At 41.1% G+C, this 17,356-nt stretch overlaps 1 long non-coding RNA gene across 1 annotated transcript; it reads right to left on the minus strand.

Annotated features, from left to right (window-relative positions):
• Positions 1-8,507: 8,507 nt before the first annotated feature.
• Positions 8,508-13,987, minus strand: LOC138824944 (uncharacterized). Its single transcript, XR_011371238.1, has 3 exons — positions 13,949-13,987; positions 9,260-9,434; positions 8,508-8,652 (listed from the first exon to the last, which is right to left on the minus strand). It is a non-coding gene; the product is annotated as an uncharacterized lncRNA (long non-coding RNA).
• Between the last annotated feature and the right edge of the window lie 3,369 nt (positions 13,988-17,356).

Genomic DNA, 17,356 nt, shown 5'->3' on the forward strand with positions numbered 1-17,356 from the left:
TGGGAGCCTTTCCTGATTGAACCTCCATCCCCCCAGATCTCAGCCTCCTGAGTTTGCAGGATGGCTGGTGTGACCCACCAGGGCTGGGTGAATGGTATTACTTTGATTTGGGAAAGTAGAGTCACATGGTCAGGTAGATAAACTTGTGAAGATGAACCCTTCTGAATGTTGGTGTGACTCAATAGACTTGCATGGGCAAAAATCATTACATTATCCAAGACAGTGCTCCAAACCTGACAATACACACACACACACACACACACACACACACACACACACACACACACACACACACACACACACACACATAAAAATATAAATTTTGTATGTGTATACTATACATTATATAGCCATGTTGTATTATGCATTTATTTTTGTGTAAGGTGTTATATGCTGTTTGCATGAGAGATTTATATATTATATACAGAGAGAGACAGAGGGAGAAATAAAGGTAACATCAAATTTGATGTTACCTTCCTAAGAAATGTCTCCTAAGGAAACACATCCAGTCTATATAAAACCAGAGTTTGACTCAGTGGTTTGCTTCTCAGACTCAATTCCAGCATCTTCTGATCAATATCTTCATTTTCCTTCCTTTTGGCTCTGCCAGTCCTGAGGATGGAACTCAGGGCCTGGGCCCCGTCCCTAGTCTCTTTGTGCTCAAGCCACAACACCATTTTCCACTTTTTTCTGAGTAGTTAATTGGAGAGAAGAGCCTCATGGACTTTCCCACCCAGGCTGGCTTTGAGCCCATGAGATGCCACCCTACCCAACCACAGAGCTGCTTTGAGCTTCTCCCTTAGGAGATAGAAAGCTCCACAGCATAAGAATCCTGCTGCTGGCTCTGCTGCTCACATGTTCTCATGCCCAGCAGAATCTTCAATTGTATCAGTACCAGGTAGCCTGAATATGGTGCTATGGGGAACTAGTGTGTGGGGAAACTGTGTGTCTATATGTCTCTTTGACTGAGTGTCAGTGTGTCTGTCTCACATTCACTTTTGTGCATCAATCACATTTCTTAATAGATTGCCCTATGTGTCTGTATTCAACCATTAGTCTTCTATTTTTAGCTCTTCCTTTGTCATTGGACAGTAATATAAAACATAGTTAAGAACACATGGACCACATGATCTGTGATTTTTGCCATGATATTTCATATAAGCTTAGGTATTAAATTTTTATAATTGTGTGTGTGTGTGTGTGTGTGTTACTTGGACAAACAGATCTCCATGTGGTCATTCAATTAAGGAATAGAATCTCCTCCTAAAAATACTCCTTTCCTGAATCTCTCTCTTCAAATTGATTAATACAATGCAGTAAGAATCAGAGACTCTGAATATTTCCAGTAATTTCTCTTCTGAAAAACAGGAGTCAAGGAACTCAGAGTCTGGAGAGGGAACCCTCCAGGTCATCACAAGCAGGTTACTTGAACCCCTGAGTGTTTGGGGAGCAAAACTGAAGATCCGTCTTCTAACTTTCCCGATGGGGTGTTTCTCATTCAGTCAGGACAATGGCACACCTATGCCCTAGCAGCTGATAATGAAGAGAAAATCCCAGAGGTTGGAGAACTGAGACTCTATGCAATCTTCTGTGTACTAGATATTGTCATATATTACGCTTCCAGTTTTATATCAAGTAAGTTGTGCCTCCTCCACAATACAGGTCCCAATGTCCTGTATTGCAGCCAAGTTTGCAAGGAATATTTTGCATTGGGTGGGGAATCTGAGGACCTATACTTCATCCTTCTGGAACCTACTTTCATAGGCTCTGATATCCAAATCCTCATCTAAGGCCTTGTGGAATCACAAGCCTGGTTTTTCCTAGGAGTCTGCAGGTTAACCACCAGGCAGTATATTAACTAATTGACAACAGACAAAAGAACAGGATGGAAAGAGCTTTCCTTGTAAAATGGGAATGATAAGTCATTAGATTTTCACCCCTTGGCCTGGTTTTGAGTCTTCACAACCTTTAATATGATAGTGCAAACCTTCTGAGCAGTGAAGTTTAAGGACTGATTTAACATCATAGACCTACCTAGTCACCAAGATTCTCAACATGACAAATTCTCAGTATAAGAAATATTTTAAACACACTTAAGGAAAACAGCATTGAAAAGGAGGTATGTGTGTGTTTCTGTGTGATTGTGTGTTGAGGGGGGATTGTGTGAGTTTTTCTCTGGATGTTCTATGATTTCCATGAAGATCACAATCAATTCCAGATAAAATGCTCCAGAGTAAATATTTGCTATCTTCATAAGCCTAAGTTGAAGAGCTAGCAGTGAGCACGGGTGCTTTGGGAGCAACAGAACAACATGGTGAAGAATGCTTTGCAAATGAGTTTGTGAGTGAATACACTCCCAGTGACATGAAGGAAGGAATCCATGGAGGAGGGAGGGGTTGGATCTGAGCAACAGAATAGCTCTCTATCCCAAGCAGGTAGATTCCTTCATTATCCTCCCTACCAATGTAGGGCCAATCTGCAGATTATCTGTTCTAGACAGAAATGAAATTTAAAAACAAAAATCACCACTCCATGATGATGTGCGGTGATTCTGAAAATCACTAGAGCTCTGCACAGGAAGGAGTTCCTAAAGCAAGGAGGAAAAACAACCCAAAACAACCCAACAGACAAAATGAGAACTGCCCAGGGCAGAAATCTGATACACAAATCAGCAGAGCACCCCAAGAGTGGACATAGGAAATTAATGACAAGATATTATGTAATCAAATGTTCTCAAATTGCATCTAGATGATCCAATATTTTATAACTGGTACAAATGTGTGCAATGATGGATACAGATAAAAGAACTCTTCTGTTATGCTGTCATTGTTGCTGTTGTGGTGTTAAAGGACTGGTTCTGAATGCCAACATGGGCATTTCCATGCATATAAAAGTAAAGATGGTGTTTATAAAGTATGCTGTGAGTATCTGGTGGTCTGGGGATAAGTCGGGGCTCCCTCCACTGCTGTGTCCTAGCTGATAGACAGATTTTGCACATGAGGGGCGGTATCTTAGACAGCTTCTGCCCACAAGGATTGCATCCCTGTGGACAAGACACTGATCCTCGCAAGGGCACAGGCCCAGTCCACTTCCCTTCAACTCCTTCTGTTTCCAAGCCTTCTGTGTTGCTATGGAGGTCCCAATGAAATAGTCTGTTTTATGTTATAGTCTGTTATAATTTTTTTCCATTTCACTTAAAACAGTTCTGCCCAGACTGATCAGATCAATTAATGGATCAAGATTAACAAACTGAAAGTACATTCCAGCACATAAGTAGTTTGATAACAGTGGCATTTTAGATTAGAGAATAAACAGCGTCTCAAACTGGTGATGTCAGCACATCTCATTCTTTAAATGATTATAAATTCCAAACCAAAATCCTACAACTTCATTAAAAGATACTTTATTTCAGATCTGTATTGTATATACTCCCCAAGTTTACCAGCCGATTTGAACATAGTTGTGGTCCTTTTTATTCCACATATGCTCATGGTTATTTTCTTTCTTCTTTATTATTTGTAAATAGACCTTAGAAGGATAAGTGTGCTTGTCTCCATAATCTTGGTATCATTGTCACATTTCAGAAAAGGCAGTAACTCCCTAATATCATCAAATAATCTTGATATGTCAATATGTCTCTCTGTTTTGTTGTCTTGATTTGATTGATGTAGCATACAAATCACATCCATACATTCTGTATGGATATGACCCTTTAGGCACTATTTACTTTACCACATTTTGCTAAAGAAATCAGTGGTCCTGTGGAGTCTCCTAGAGTCTGGAATTTTTTGTGTTGTTACCTAAGAATTCTTGCTTTTGGTTTTGAAGATGTAGTCTTGCAATTTAACTATTTTGGCTAAACTTGTGATCCTCTTGCCTGAGCTGCCCACTTCCTTTATTTTTTAATTTTTATTTAATTATTTTTAAATTGTATTGTAAAGGTCTTATAAGAAGACAGGAGTATTAATAAGTAATGTAAAGAGTACATTTCTTGGGGCTGGGAAGTTGGCTCAGTGGTAGAGCACTTGCCTTGCATGCCTGAGGCCCTGGGTTCGATTCCTCAGCACCACATAAGCAAAAAGAAAAAAGCTGGAAGTGGGGCTGTGGCTCAAGTGGTAGAGTGCTAGCCTTGATCTGAAGAGCTGAGGGACAACGCTCAGGCCCAGAGTTCAGGCCCCACGACTGGACCCAAAAAAAAAAAAAAAAAGAGTACATTTCTTTTTAAAAAGTGTTACCCCCTCCCTCATTTTTTCTGAATTTTCCCCTACCAATACTCTACTCCTACCTGGTACACATCATTTCCAACATGATATCTATAGTGTCTAGTGAGTATCATTGTTGTATTGGTTCACCATTTTTTGTTTTGGTTGGTTGTGGGGCTTGAACTCTGGGTCTCAGTGCTGTCCCTGAGCTCTTCAGCAAAAGGTGAGTGCCACAGTGCCACTTTGGTTTTCTGGTGGTTAATTGGAGATGAGTCTCAGGGACTTTCCTGCCCGGGCTGGCTTTGAACCTCGATCCTAAGATCTAGGGCTCCTGAGTAGCTAGAATTACAGGTTTGAACCACTGGCACCTGGCTTGGCTCACCTTCTCTCCCAACATTTATGTGATTCACCTTCCCTTCCCAAGACAAAAGGGTGCAGAAATCAAAAGACCAGGTTCCTGTAGTTGTCCACCATGGCATCCATGTACAGAGCCCCCTAAGCCAGGGTCCAGCACAGCCACTTGGCTGGCAAGAAATCCATGGTCACATCATCAAATGTCAGTTGTTTCAAAGAAAAAGACAAAAGCGCACAGTTTGAACATGTGCCCATTGGCAGTTTTCTATACATGGCACAAGAAATTGAGAGAATTAAGTTTACAGTTCTGATACACATGAGCTACACAAGAGATTTTAAGAACACACTTTCAAAACGTTGTAGAATTTCCTGGAGTATAACATAGCTGTTGAGGCTTGGGTATTCCAGCCAAGAAAAAAAAAAAGGCTGGGAAGGTGGCTCAGTGGTAGAGTGCTTGCCTTGCATGCATGAGGCCCTGGGTTCGATTCCTCAGCACCACATAAGCAAAAAGAAAAAAGCCGGAAGTAGCGCTGTGGCTCAAGTGGTAGAGCGCTAGCCTTGAGCTGAAGAGCTGAGGGACAGTGCCCAGGCCCAGAGTTCAGGCCCCATGACCAGACCCCCCCCCCAAAAAAAAAAGGAAAGGGAAAAACAACATGAGACAATAGAAGACTTATCTTTAACCGTGAGGGGTGAACAGGCAGAAGTGAAGCTTATCCAGGCCTGGGGAAGTCCACACATGGTGAAGAGGGCAAGCTGGCACAAAGGCAGTTCACCTAACCTTAAAGAGGCAGATGGGAATTAGTCCATTCTATAGGAGGGGTGAGTGGCCTTTGTCCTCTCTTGCTTGCAGATGGACCCTGAAAACCTGGTGGTAAATTGAGTGATATGATTGGTATTGCTAGAACTGCCCCTTGGATGTATTAAACATTTTTTTAAAAGGTTTACAAAGAGGGTTAAAAAGTTTATCTGTGTAATGCACCTTGGTTTCAATGCTATACTGATATTGGATATGTGTTTCAAAAGACAAAAAGATGTTAAGTCTAGATTCTTGGTACAGTGCTGTTGATTGTAATTCTTGCATTAAGGAAAACTGTCATTTGAGTTCAAAAGTTTTCTAAGAGGTAATGCAGAATAAAAAAAATAAAATGTATCTTTTAAAACAAGAAGACAAGAGGCAATGTGTGTTACCTAGCCCCTCAAGATTTTATTTCTTTTGTTTGTTTTTGTCCGTCATGGGGCTTAAACTCTGGTCATGGGTGTTGTCCCTCAACTCTTCAGCTCAAGGAAAGTGCTCTACCATTTGAGCCACAGTGCCACTTCTGGTGTTCTTGTGGTGAATTGGAGATTAGAGTCTCATGGACTTTTCCTGTCCAGGCTGGCTTTGAACCATGATCCTCAGCTCTCAGCCTCCTGAGTAGCTAGGATTACAGACATGAGCCACCGGTGCCTAGCTTTCCCTCAAGATTTTAAGGGGTTCTTCAAAATGCAAATGAAAACTAAAGCGTGAAGTATTAAAGCAGAGGTGAGAAGAAGGCTGTCATTTACAATCTCTTGGAGGACTATGGAAGATCCTATATTGTTAAATTACAAGGTGCAGAAAGCTATTGAGCAATCTCACACAAAAATGGAAGCTTTGAAAACTAGAACCAACTTCTCACAGAGATTGGGAGTAGAGTAGCTGACCATGTGACAATTCCTAATAATTTTTTTCAAAGATTTTATTTGATTACAAATTATATTGCTGTTATTTTGAAGTACAATGTGATGTTCTATGTTTTCATTATGCATTGCTTGCATATCTAACATCTGGAACGCATTTTTCTTTGTGTGATGAGAAGACTGTTGAAGGGTCATGAAAGATATTACATGAAGTGAAATATCCTGGTACAGAAAGACATTGAGCAATCTCACACAAACATGGAAGCTAACAAAAACCGAAGTAATTTCTCACAGAAGTTGAGAGTAAAATAACTGTTAGCAGAAGCATGAGAGATTGGTCCATTTTGTCAGGACTTATTCAAGATTTTGGTCTTCTTAATCCTTTGGTCAAATTGACTGAGTCAGTGTGGGCTTGAGTACTGTAAGGTACACTCCGGGAGGGCTCCATGCAGATGACTATTCTCCCCCGCCCCCCGCATCCGTATATGTCTTCTACCAGTACCTGTGTGAACTATATAACTGGCATACCTGGAAGCAGTCATCTCCCCCTTCTCTGAGATCACATAGTGGTCTGCCCCTGGTCATCCTCTCATCTGACTGTGGGAGGGTCCCAGGCTCTGAGATCATAGCCGCATCTGAGGTGGCCACACCTCCCACCTGGCCACAGCTATTCCCCCACCTGACCACAACTTCCCTCACCTGACCACACCTTCTCCTCACCCATGCCCTAGATAAGACATGGCCCAGGGGTGAATTGGCCATTTCTAGCCACCTGGAATCCCCAAACTGGCCTTAAACCAGAAGTTCAGAAATAAACTGCTCTTTGCCTGAATAACATGTGGTGTTCTCATTGATCACCTACCTAATTAACCTAACATGAAGATTTTTCCGGTGTGGCAAGTGCTTAAACATCACAGAGTGATTATGTGGGCAAATACTTTCACTGAGAGCAGTTCACATAGAAATAACACATCAGATAGAGAAAAAGGTGACAGGAATCAAAGGGTTGAGTCCTGGTGTCCTGGAATCAAATTGAATATGGAATCTATACAATGTATAGATTACTCTGTGCAAAGTTCCATGTTTGGAGTTGTCTGCCTATGTTGTTCCAATTGGTTAACCATGGGGAAAGACAGGTGAGCCTGAAGTCTACTTTCTTTATGTGATTAAATAATTTGCAAGTCATAGAGAACATCTACTGTTTCCTGTGATTTCAACCCAGCCCTGAGGAAAGATCATAGCAAGAATTGAAAGTAAGAGATTTTGAACACTTCCTCAGATTCAATACACTCCTGAGTGATGGTAATGAGAAAAGAATCTAATTGGGTGCTGGATACAGAGCTCTCCCAACTCTTGATTCCTCTGCATGATGTCATGGAATCCAGAACCAAGAGCAAGTCTTAGTCTTAAATCCTCTGTAACAAAGTGACTCTGGGAATACTAATGCTCTAGGGGACAGCTTGAGCCAGGGAAAGGTTCAAATCATGAACCTGTGCCTAATGCCTCTACCTTTCTATTCCTGACCAAAAATAGGATAGCTTCTTATAAATAGACTTTCTCTGAAGGACATGAGAGGGTGCTCACTTGTGACAATCCTCTCTCAGCATCTTCTCAGTCAAAGGTCTCTAGGGAACCTTCCTGACCAGTAGGTGACCCCACGTGTGACCATTGTTCTACTTGGCACCCAAGAAGGCTCAGAACTCAGAACATCCCAAACCAATTGCCACTTGATGTCTGTTCCAAGAATTCACTGTTCTTTGGTCATCCCTGATGAGCAGTTAAAACTAATTAACAGAGGCCTTGTGTCCTACTGAACTGATGCTTGGAGGATGGTGACAACTTTCTGGTGATTACTGAGCTGAGTGAAAGAACAAGTAAGGGGACAAGGGCAGCTGAGGACAGGCATCTTCCTTCTCAGGTCCTCCTCACCAGCCAGGAACTCAGTAAGTCTCACCTTCACTAGCTGCCTCAGGGCAAGAGAGCAGAAGTTGATCTCCCTTGTAGATACACATTCACTGCCACAGTGCATAACTCGCACAAACTAATGCTAATACTAATACCCAAGCTACTTTCCCTCCATCACCCCGTGTCCACTCCACTATCCTGATAACCCAATTCCTTGTCATCACTACACCATTATCTGCCTAACAGGGACTAAGTTATCAGTACTCTCTCAGTCACTATACCCTGAAAACCCATCCCAAACTTCTGGATTACTATGTCTAAGGACATCTACATGAAGAAGAAGATATACAACCTATGTTTCATGGAATTTTATTAATATATTCACCTTTTCCTTGTGTTTGTGCTGATACTTAGCCTTCAATTCATGATGCTTTAGTCTCCTTTAGCTTTTATGCTCAAGCTTGGCACTCTACTCCTTAAGCCACATCTCAAATTCTGACATTGTTCTATTCAGTATCACGAGTCCCCTCACCTGTTGGAGGGAGAGTACTTGTGTTCCCTGTTATCTTTTCTCTTCCAAGATGTTTACAAACCCTACATTGGAAAAACTACAATATTTAGAATTTAAAATATTTTAAAAATTAGTTTCATAACTTAATTGAATATTTTAATGAAATTTTGTAACATTTACAAATGTATTCATTACCTTATGGATATAAATGTAACATCATTGTGGCAATTAAATTTAAAAAATAAAACTATTGCTCTCTCTGCCTTTTTCTAGCTCTCTCTCTCTCTCTTGCTCTTGCTCTTTTCTAGCTCTCTCTGCTCTAGCTCTTTCCTCTCTCTTTCCCAGCCACGTGGAGTGCGAACCTTGCCTGGTCCCATCAGGTCTACTGAATAAACCTACCTCTTACCTGAATACCACGTGAGTGCTGCTGTTCTTACCCCTCTTTCTGCTCTTTTCTAGCTCTTTCCTCTCTCTCTCCTCTCTTTCCCAGCCACGTGGAGTGCAAAAAAAAATAAAAAAAGATTAAAAAAAATAAAACTATTACAGAATGTAAAAAATGAGGAATATAGATTAAGATAGAGCAGTCCCATGGATAAAAGCAGCATTCAGAACTTCAGTATGTACATACCTCTACAGTGGCTTCTCAGATTTCCCATCTCTTAGGACTTTTACAGGAAATAGAATGTCCCAACTACTCACAAATGTGACACGTGGCTCTGATTGACAGTTGAAATAGAAGGCAAGACATGCCTCATTTCATCACTGTGGTGACAGGTCATCATGGAATGTTTCACACTGAATACCTGCCGGCAGACAGTTTATCATGGATAGTTTTATGTGGAAAAAATAAATCCCAGAACCACATGTTATACTAATACATGCTTATAAAAGTTTTTTAAATGGCCAAAAGTGAGCAGCTTTTGAAATGCACTCTCATTGATTTTGAAAATTTCAGTGTGAATTAAGCATAAAGTTGACATGCAAAAAAGTAAAATAAAATACAACCTGTTTACTTGATTTGAAATATCAACCTTACCAATTTCTACTTTGAAATATCAACCTTACCAATTTCTACTTTTCTTGAGTTTCATATAGTTCTAAAATAAAGTTTGCAATTCTTTCAAAGACAGACATATATATATATAATATGTAAATGTATATATATTGCTTTGTAGTAAGAAATAAGATTACATTTCATTCATTTGAAATATTAAATCAGTGCTATGTATAAATGAGTACAATCTCATCCAGTCACTTGAGTCCACCCAGACTCCTCTATAACACCTGTCAATTTATCAGATCTTTTACACAATCATTGACTCTCCTGAGAAAGCTCATCTCAGGAGGAGCCATGGTGGAATAGGACACAAGACCCATATCAGGCCCTTGAAAACAGGCACACAAATGAGGAAACTCATTTATTGTGTACTCAATTCTCAAAGAAGGGATAAATTTAAGTTTAAATTTTTTGGAATTGAAAAACAATGAAGTGAAGTGCTCTATTAAGAAAAAGACTAGAAAGAAAGGAATTTAGTTGATTCAAAGAGTAAATCACAGTTCTCCTCACAGTGAATAGTTTCTCTGATACATTAGCACCCTGAGCAAGTATTTCTGGTTCTCCAACACAGCTTGTTCCTCCCTTACAACCTGCAGTGTGTCTGAAATCCAGGCAGTAGAAAACTGTTTGTCATTCTAAAGTATTCAAGGTAGTTTGGGGACTTATTAATTGGCCAGGCACCTATGGCTCCCATGTGTACTCCTCTATTCAGGAGGCTGAGATCTGAGGCTCTTCAAAGTCAACCAAGGTAGGGAAGACATTGAGGTTATTATCTCTAACTCATCCCCAAAGAACCTGAAGTGATGTGGCTCAAGTGCTAGAGTTAGTCTTGAGCATAAAAGCTCAGAGTCAGCACCTAGCCCTACATGTAAATTAAAGCATCTAAAGCTGCTGGGCACAGGTGGATCATGCCTGTACACCTGAGATTTGAGGTTTGAGTTTTGAGGTCAGTCTGGGAACAAAAGTCCAGGATACTCATCTCCAATTAATCACCAAAAAATTCAGAAGTAGAAGTAGAAATGTGGCTCAAGAGGTAGAGCACTGGCCTTAACATGAGCTCAGGGACAGTGTTCATAACCTGACTTCAAGCTCTGTGACTAGGAAACATGGAGCGGGCATGGATAGAGAGAGGAAAAATATTTTAAAATGAAAAATATAATTTGGAAAATAGAAAAAAAAGCTGAAAGAATTATTTCATAAGCTGCAAGGAAAAACAAAGAATTTCTTTTAAGGAGAAAAGAACAAAGCGAAAAAGGTCAAAGTAAAACCAAGCTGATCTTACCAAAACTTTACCCCAACCACCACTGCCATCAACAACAAAAACCTTTAGTTTTTCTTTCTGCCAGGGCAGTCATTTGTCTAGAACTGAAAATTCACAGTCTATGTTAAGATGCATCTTCATGCTCTGATCCCTTGGGCTGTGCAGCCTTGGGGAAATGGATAGAATGTGTGTTATTGACTTTTCTTATTTCCTTTGTGTTATGTGCCTAGTCATGGTGATGGGGGCGTGACCACAGGCAGTGGTAATCACTCGTGAGTCTCTTTCTCACAGGAGAGGAGGTGCAGAATTCAAGATCTTCACCAGCAGCAACTGATGCTGGTTTCTCATTCTTTCTTTCTTTCTCTCTCTCTCTTCTTTCTCTCTCTGTTGCTTGCAAATAAAGTTGGGTTTTCTCGATTTTAAGAACAGAGTTACATAATGCTTATAATATTACTTCTAGAATTCAGATTTTTTATTTTAATTTTATTGTCAAAGTGATATATAGAGAGGTTACAGTTACATAAGGGAATAAATTTACAGGTTATTATAGACTATAGTATTCATAGATTCATAGGTTTATAAAATACACAGATTTACACCACATACATTTCTAAACAAAGGGAATAGGGATTTGTCTACACACTCTAAGTAAAATTAGAATTCAAGCTTAAAAGCTGAAGTCATTTAGCTAGTTTTAAAGTGAGAAGACAAACACTTCTAAGCTATTCTCATTCATCCGAAGTGTTCTAAGGATGTCCTCTCTTTAGAGGACAGCATTTCTAGGCAACCACAGACAGTTTGACCTCAATTGTTTCCTTATGATAATGATTGTTCCTGTTTTGTCTTTGAAAGACTTTCACATTGTTTTCCCTAAGAAAATCAGTTTTAAGTGTATTCAGGCAGTACAATTTGTGACTAGAGCCATCTTCTAATAGGGTTATTAGTGTTCAGAGACTCAGGCTCATTTCTCTTGCATGACCCTGTTCTTCCAAACCCCCTGGGGCTGGGGTTGTTCTGCTGTCTCCAGATGGGTGTGTGAGAAGCTTCATATGTCAGTGATAGGGCTTCTGGCTCTGAATGGCTTTGACGTCTTTCAGGGCTCTTCTCTGCCTTCCCTGTAACTGTTCTGTTCCCTGGTTCGCAGACAGCAGCACCATCTGTGAAGAGCAGGGACTACTATCCTGCTAACCACTTCCCTCTTGCCCCATTTTCTTTTTGAGATAGAGTCTCTGTTATCATTCTTAGGCTGCTCAGAGGGAAAGGCATTTTCCTCTGATGTTTTATCTCTGTTCCCAAGGCAAGAGCAGCAGTCTTTGCTAGGTATGCTGGGAACACAGTAGTATGAATTTTCTGTGCAGCCTCCTCTGGCATACCAAACCCCATATCTTCTAAGCTTCATTCCAGGCTCGCTGCAGCCCTGTCTCTTGCTAACCCTGCAGACTCTGTTCTCATCCTGGGGCTCTGCAGAGGGCAGGGCTTTTGCTTTACAGCTGTCTCTTCATAGCTCGTCAGGAGGGAGAAGCAGTTGAGGGCAGCCACTGAAGTATGCTGTGAGATACTGGGAATGGAGTTCCTCTGCAGGAAGCAGAGGGGAATGGCAGGGAGGCAGCACTGCGTCTCACTGCACATTGGCAGAAGAGACTGAAGTGGTCATGTTAAACTTGATCTCTTTACAAGAAAAGTGGGAAGGTTTGTGACATTTGGGTATGGTTGAACACAGCAGGTGCACTGATTTAGTTTCACAGGGCTGGCACTATCTTGTTTTAAGCCATCTTTTATCAGAAAGTAAGTGGCCATCACTTCATCAAATATTCTCTGTAGTACCAATGTGTAGGCCTGAAGTTTGTTGGATCCCATGAAACACATTCTGGTGACAATTGTCCGACCTAACTTGTTGGACAGTGGCTCACCTGGACACAGACAGCCTTCTTCAACTCTATCAAACCATTACCTGGTGTGTATCTGGCCTCTGCTGTGGGTTTACAGTTAGCAGCTGTGAAAGGATGTTATGTCCTTTTGCAGTCAGGTGATATGGTACATCATACCTGCCCTGTATAATTGGTATACATAGCTGAATGGAAGTGGTCCCTTTAAATGGGAATTTTCTTGTAATCATAAAAACCAAGCTGGTGCCCAGGCCCCAGAGATCCACCTTGAAACCTGTTGCAGGTTTCAGGGGCATGGAATATGTAGGCACCACACATTTCTGTGAGCAACTGCCCTGGGGCAATCCTCGGGCTTAACCCGAAGTCATTAGTATTGCCATTTTCATCCAGTAGGATGTTGTCAGGCTTTAGGTCAAGGTGGGCCATCCTATTCAGATGAAAGTACTGCACAGGAGTTACTATCTGCTTCAGAAACTTAGATTCATTCTCAAATAGGTGGCATGATGCTCTGATCCACTTTTGCAGGTTTCCCTTGGTGGCCATTTCTATTTCCAGGTAGACATGTTTCTCTCCCTGGATCACTTGGAACACCCTAATCATGTGGGGGTGATTCAGAGCCTTAACAATATCCACTTCATTTTCTACCAGCATATGGTAGTCTTCTCTCTCCAGTATTTTTACTGCTACCTCACTGTCTGTGAGGCAGATAGGCCTTCACTTCCCCATAGCTGCCATAGACAATGTACATGCTGTACATGGTATTGACTGGCAAAGATCTCATCTTCCCTGGAGGAGAATGTAGTGTATCCATTGTCATTTGACTCCATTTTCTTTATGGGATGGCAGGGAATCAACCCTAACTAAACTTAGCTCCTTAAATATGATGCATAGTAAATCTTAACTATACTTAGCTAAGTAAATACAGCAGGTAGCAAATCATAATTAAAATTAGCAAAATCAATGTGTTGGGTATCAAATCTTAATGAAACAGCTAAATCAATTCAGTGGTAGTATATCTTAACTGAAATTAGCACAATCTAAACTACAGAATAACAGAAATCCCCAAACCCACACAACACAAAACCTCCCTCCCCAGCTAAAAAAAGTATCAACCTAGCTCTGACTTAGTCCAGTAGTCATCCAAGGAGATCTCAGCACTGCAAAGAAACTACCTACCTTCTGGAACCACTGCAGGGATCTCACAATGGCATGTGAGATCAGTGAGGAAATGGACCAATCCAGCTGGACCCAGTGACATCAGGGAAGAATGGGCCAATTACAGCCGGGGTCTAGCTCTTAGACCTTGAGGACTGTTGTCAATGACTTCAGGTAGGTCAAGGTGGATGACTATGTTCATCACCATGGCAATGTTTTGGGACAGTGGCCAAGCACCTCTGTCCTTCTTCAGGGCCATGGGATCCTAGGATCTGCTCCTGCACAGACACTAACCCCAGACTCCCAGTGCAAAGACCTCAGTTTTCTTGTGGGTAGGTCCTAGGACTGGGTCCAACAATGTGTGAATCCATGGTGCACCACAATGAAGTCCTAGGCACCACCAGAGCTTATCAAAGAGACTACCAGAGTGATATCCAGATTAAAAATTAAACCTTGATTCTTTATGTTTGATGCCATACGATTTTATTTTTAAAAAACTCAAAATCTCTGGCACACCACTTGAAGAAATGATTTATTAAAAGTAAAAGGCTGTAAGAATATACAAGATGAAACCACAAAGCAAACAAACTCTCAGAATAAGAGAAACTTCAAACCTATAACTGAGGTACAGGAGGTATTGCTAAGAAAGGATACATTGTAATAAATATGGCCAGGAAGGATTCAACCAGGCATGGGAAAGGGAAAGTCAGGAGGTGAAGCCAGGTGCAGGCTGCATTTCTCTACCTCCTGTGGATTTCCATCATTTACATGTACATTTCTCTTCTTTTATGCAGGATTCCCTGCACTGGGACCACTGGGTCACTGGGCCTTTATTCTCTCTCACTTCACTTGGTGGTGGAAATATCCACTTCCACTAGGAGTTACTGGCAGATAATACCATCTATGAGAAAAATAATTTATCATATGATTCTTGCTTTGCAATCAAGAGGCAGTGGGTTGATATTTTCAAATTAATGAAAGGCAAGGTCTAGGGGAGTGGGTTCCAGTGGTAGATCCTCTGCCTAGTGAGAGGGATCTAGTTTGAAACTAGAGATTCTACATTTGAAACATAGAACTTCTCTTTTAAAAATATGTAACCAGCCAGGGGTCAATGGCTCACACCTGTAATGCTAGCTACTCAGGAGGCTGAGATCTGAAGATCATGATTCAAAGCCAGCCCATGCAAGAAAGTCCATGAGACTCCTATCTTCAAAAAACCACCAGAAAACTGGAAGTGACACTGTGGCTCAAGTGGCAGAGCACTAACCTTGAGCTGAAAAGCTCAGGGACAGCGTGCAGGCCCCAGAGTTCAAGCCCCACAACCAACAACAACAACAATATGTAACTAGTTATTGTTTATAGCTGGATTTTTTTTGGGGGGGGGGTTGTCCAGTCATGGGGCCTGAACTCTGGGACTTGGCGCTGTCTCTCAGCTCTTCAGCTCAAGGCTAGTACTCTACCACTTGAGCCACAGCGCCACTTCCGGCTTCTTTTCTTTTTGCTTATGTGGTGCTGAGGAATGGAATCCAGGGCCTCATGCATGCAAGGCAAGCGCTCTACCACTGAGCCATTTCCCAGCCCCCATAGCTGTTGTTTTATAACAATAAAGCCTTATTTAGATTTACCAGCATGCTCACTTCATTGCTTTTATTTCTATTTTTGTGTGTTTGAGAGGGCTACTAAGATTGAATTTTTTACCTTTTTGCTCTTATTTGGCTTTTTCTTTTGGGAAAGATTCAGGGCGGGGAGAGGGCTTGTCCCGGTACTTGAACTCAGGGCATACATGCCATGCCTAAGTTTTTTTTTTCCCTCAAGGCCTGTCCTCTATCACTTGAGCCACAGCTCTACTCTGGCTTTTTGTTTTGTTTTGTTTTGGTGGTTAATTGGAGATAATCTTCAAAATTTAGAATCATGAGTAGTTAAGATGACAGGCCCCCAGCTATTGGTACTCAGCTCAGCTCTCATTTTTTGAGGAAAGTTTTTCTCTTTTTATTTTTTAATTTTATTTTTTGTCAGGTGTGGTATTGAACTCAGGGCCTGGACACTGTCCCTGAGCCTCTTTGTGGTCAAAGCTAGTGCTCTACCACTTGGTTTTTGAGTGGTTAATTGGAAATAAGAGTCTCATGGGGACTTTTCTGACCAGTCTGGCCTTGAACTGCAATCCTCAGATATCAGCCTCCTGAGAAACTAGGATTACATGCATGAGCTACTGGTGTCCAGGTTTTCTTCTTTTGGAAAGGTTCGATGATAGTCTTTTACTTTTATTACTTTAACTTTGTTGCTCTTGCTGTCTGCTGTCCTCCTACGTTTCTGATGAGAAATTGGTCATAATCTCATTGAGGATCTCTTGTGTATGATGAGTTGTGTGTATTACTCTGGAGGTTCTCTGTCTTCAACAATTTAATTACAATGTGACAGTGTGGATTTCTGAGTTTATCCTACTTGAAGTTTGGTTATTTTATTTTTTATTTTATTTTTTTTTTATTGTGAAAATACTGTACAGAGGGGTTACAATTACATGGGCAAGATAATGAGTACATTTCTTATCAAGCATTGTAGCCTCCTCCTTTGTTTCCCCTTCCCATTCCTTCCCATCCTCCCTCTGCCCCCCCCCACAGAATCCTCCTCAACCCCCCCCCCAAAGTTGTAAAGTTTGTTTTTTGACATAACGACTTGTACATCTCATTGTTGCAATGGGTCCACCTGTATCCCTGTTTTAACGATTTGTTTTTTCCCTTCCCCTCCACAAATTATACCAACATCATATACAGTGAAAGCAGGGGTTATACCATGGGGAACGGTTGAAGTTTGTTGAGTTGCTAAATTCTTGTATATGTAGGTACATGCTTTAAATAAAAATTGGGAAATTCATTATGACTTCAGGGACTTTAATAATGCATATATTTGTGTCTGGTTCATTACTTTTATGTCTATTGTGTTTATTAGTGGTAGACACTGTAGATGTAACAATGAGAAAAAAGAAAAGCTTTATTTTTGAAGGTTAACACTTTAGTGTGAGTGGGGGTTAGAGAATGGATATACATACACATACACATTCCTGCTTCAAACAAGCTCTCTTGAGGAGTTTGAGAACCACTAGCTAAGGTGGAGCCCCTCAGGCTATGGTGGGGAATTTGACTTTTATTCTGAAACAGAAGTTCTTAAAGGTTGGGGGTTGGAAAGTGACTTAATTTGGTTTAAGAAACATAAAAACTGGGTGCCAGTTGCTCATGCCTTTAATTCCAGCTACTCATGCAATTGAGGTTAAAGGATTGTGGTTTGAAGCTGGTCCAAGCAGGAAAGCCCATGAGACTGTTTTGTCAGTCATGGGGCTTACCAAACACCAGGAAGTGGAGCTGGGGTTCA

Source organism: Dipodomys merriami, unplaced genomic scaffold (assembly GCF_024711535.1).
Source record: "Dipodomys merriami isolate MVZ:Mamm:240054 unplaced genomic scaffold, mDipMer1.0.p SCAF_130, whole genome shotgun sequence".
NCBI lineage: Eukaryota > Metazoa > Chordata > Mammalia > Rodentia > Heteromyidae > Dipodomys > Dipodomys merriami.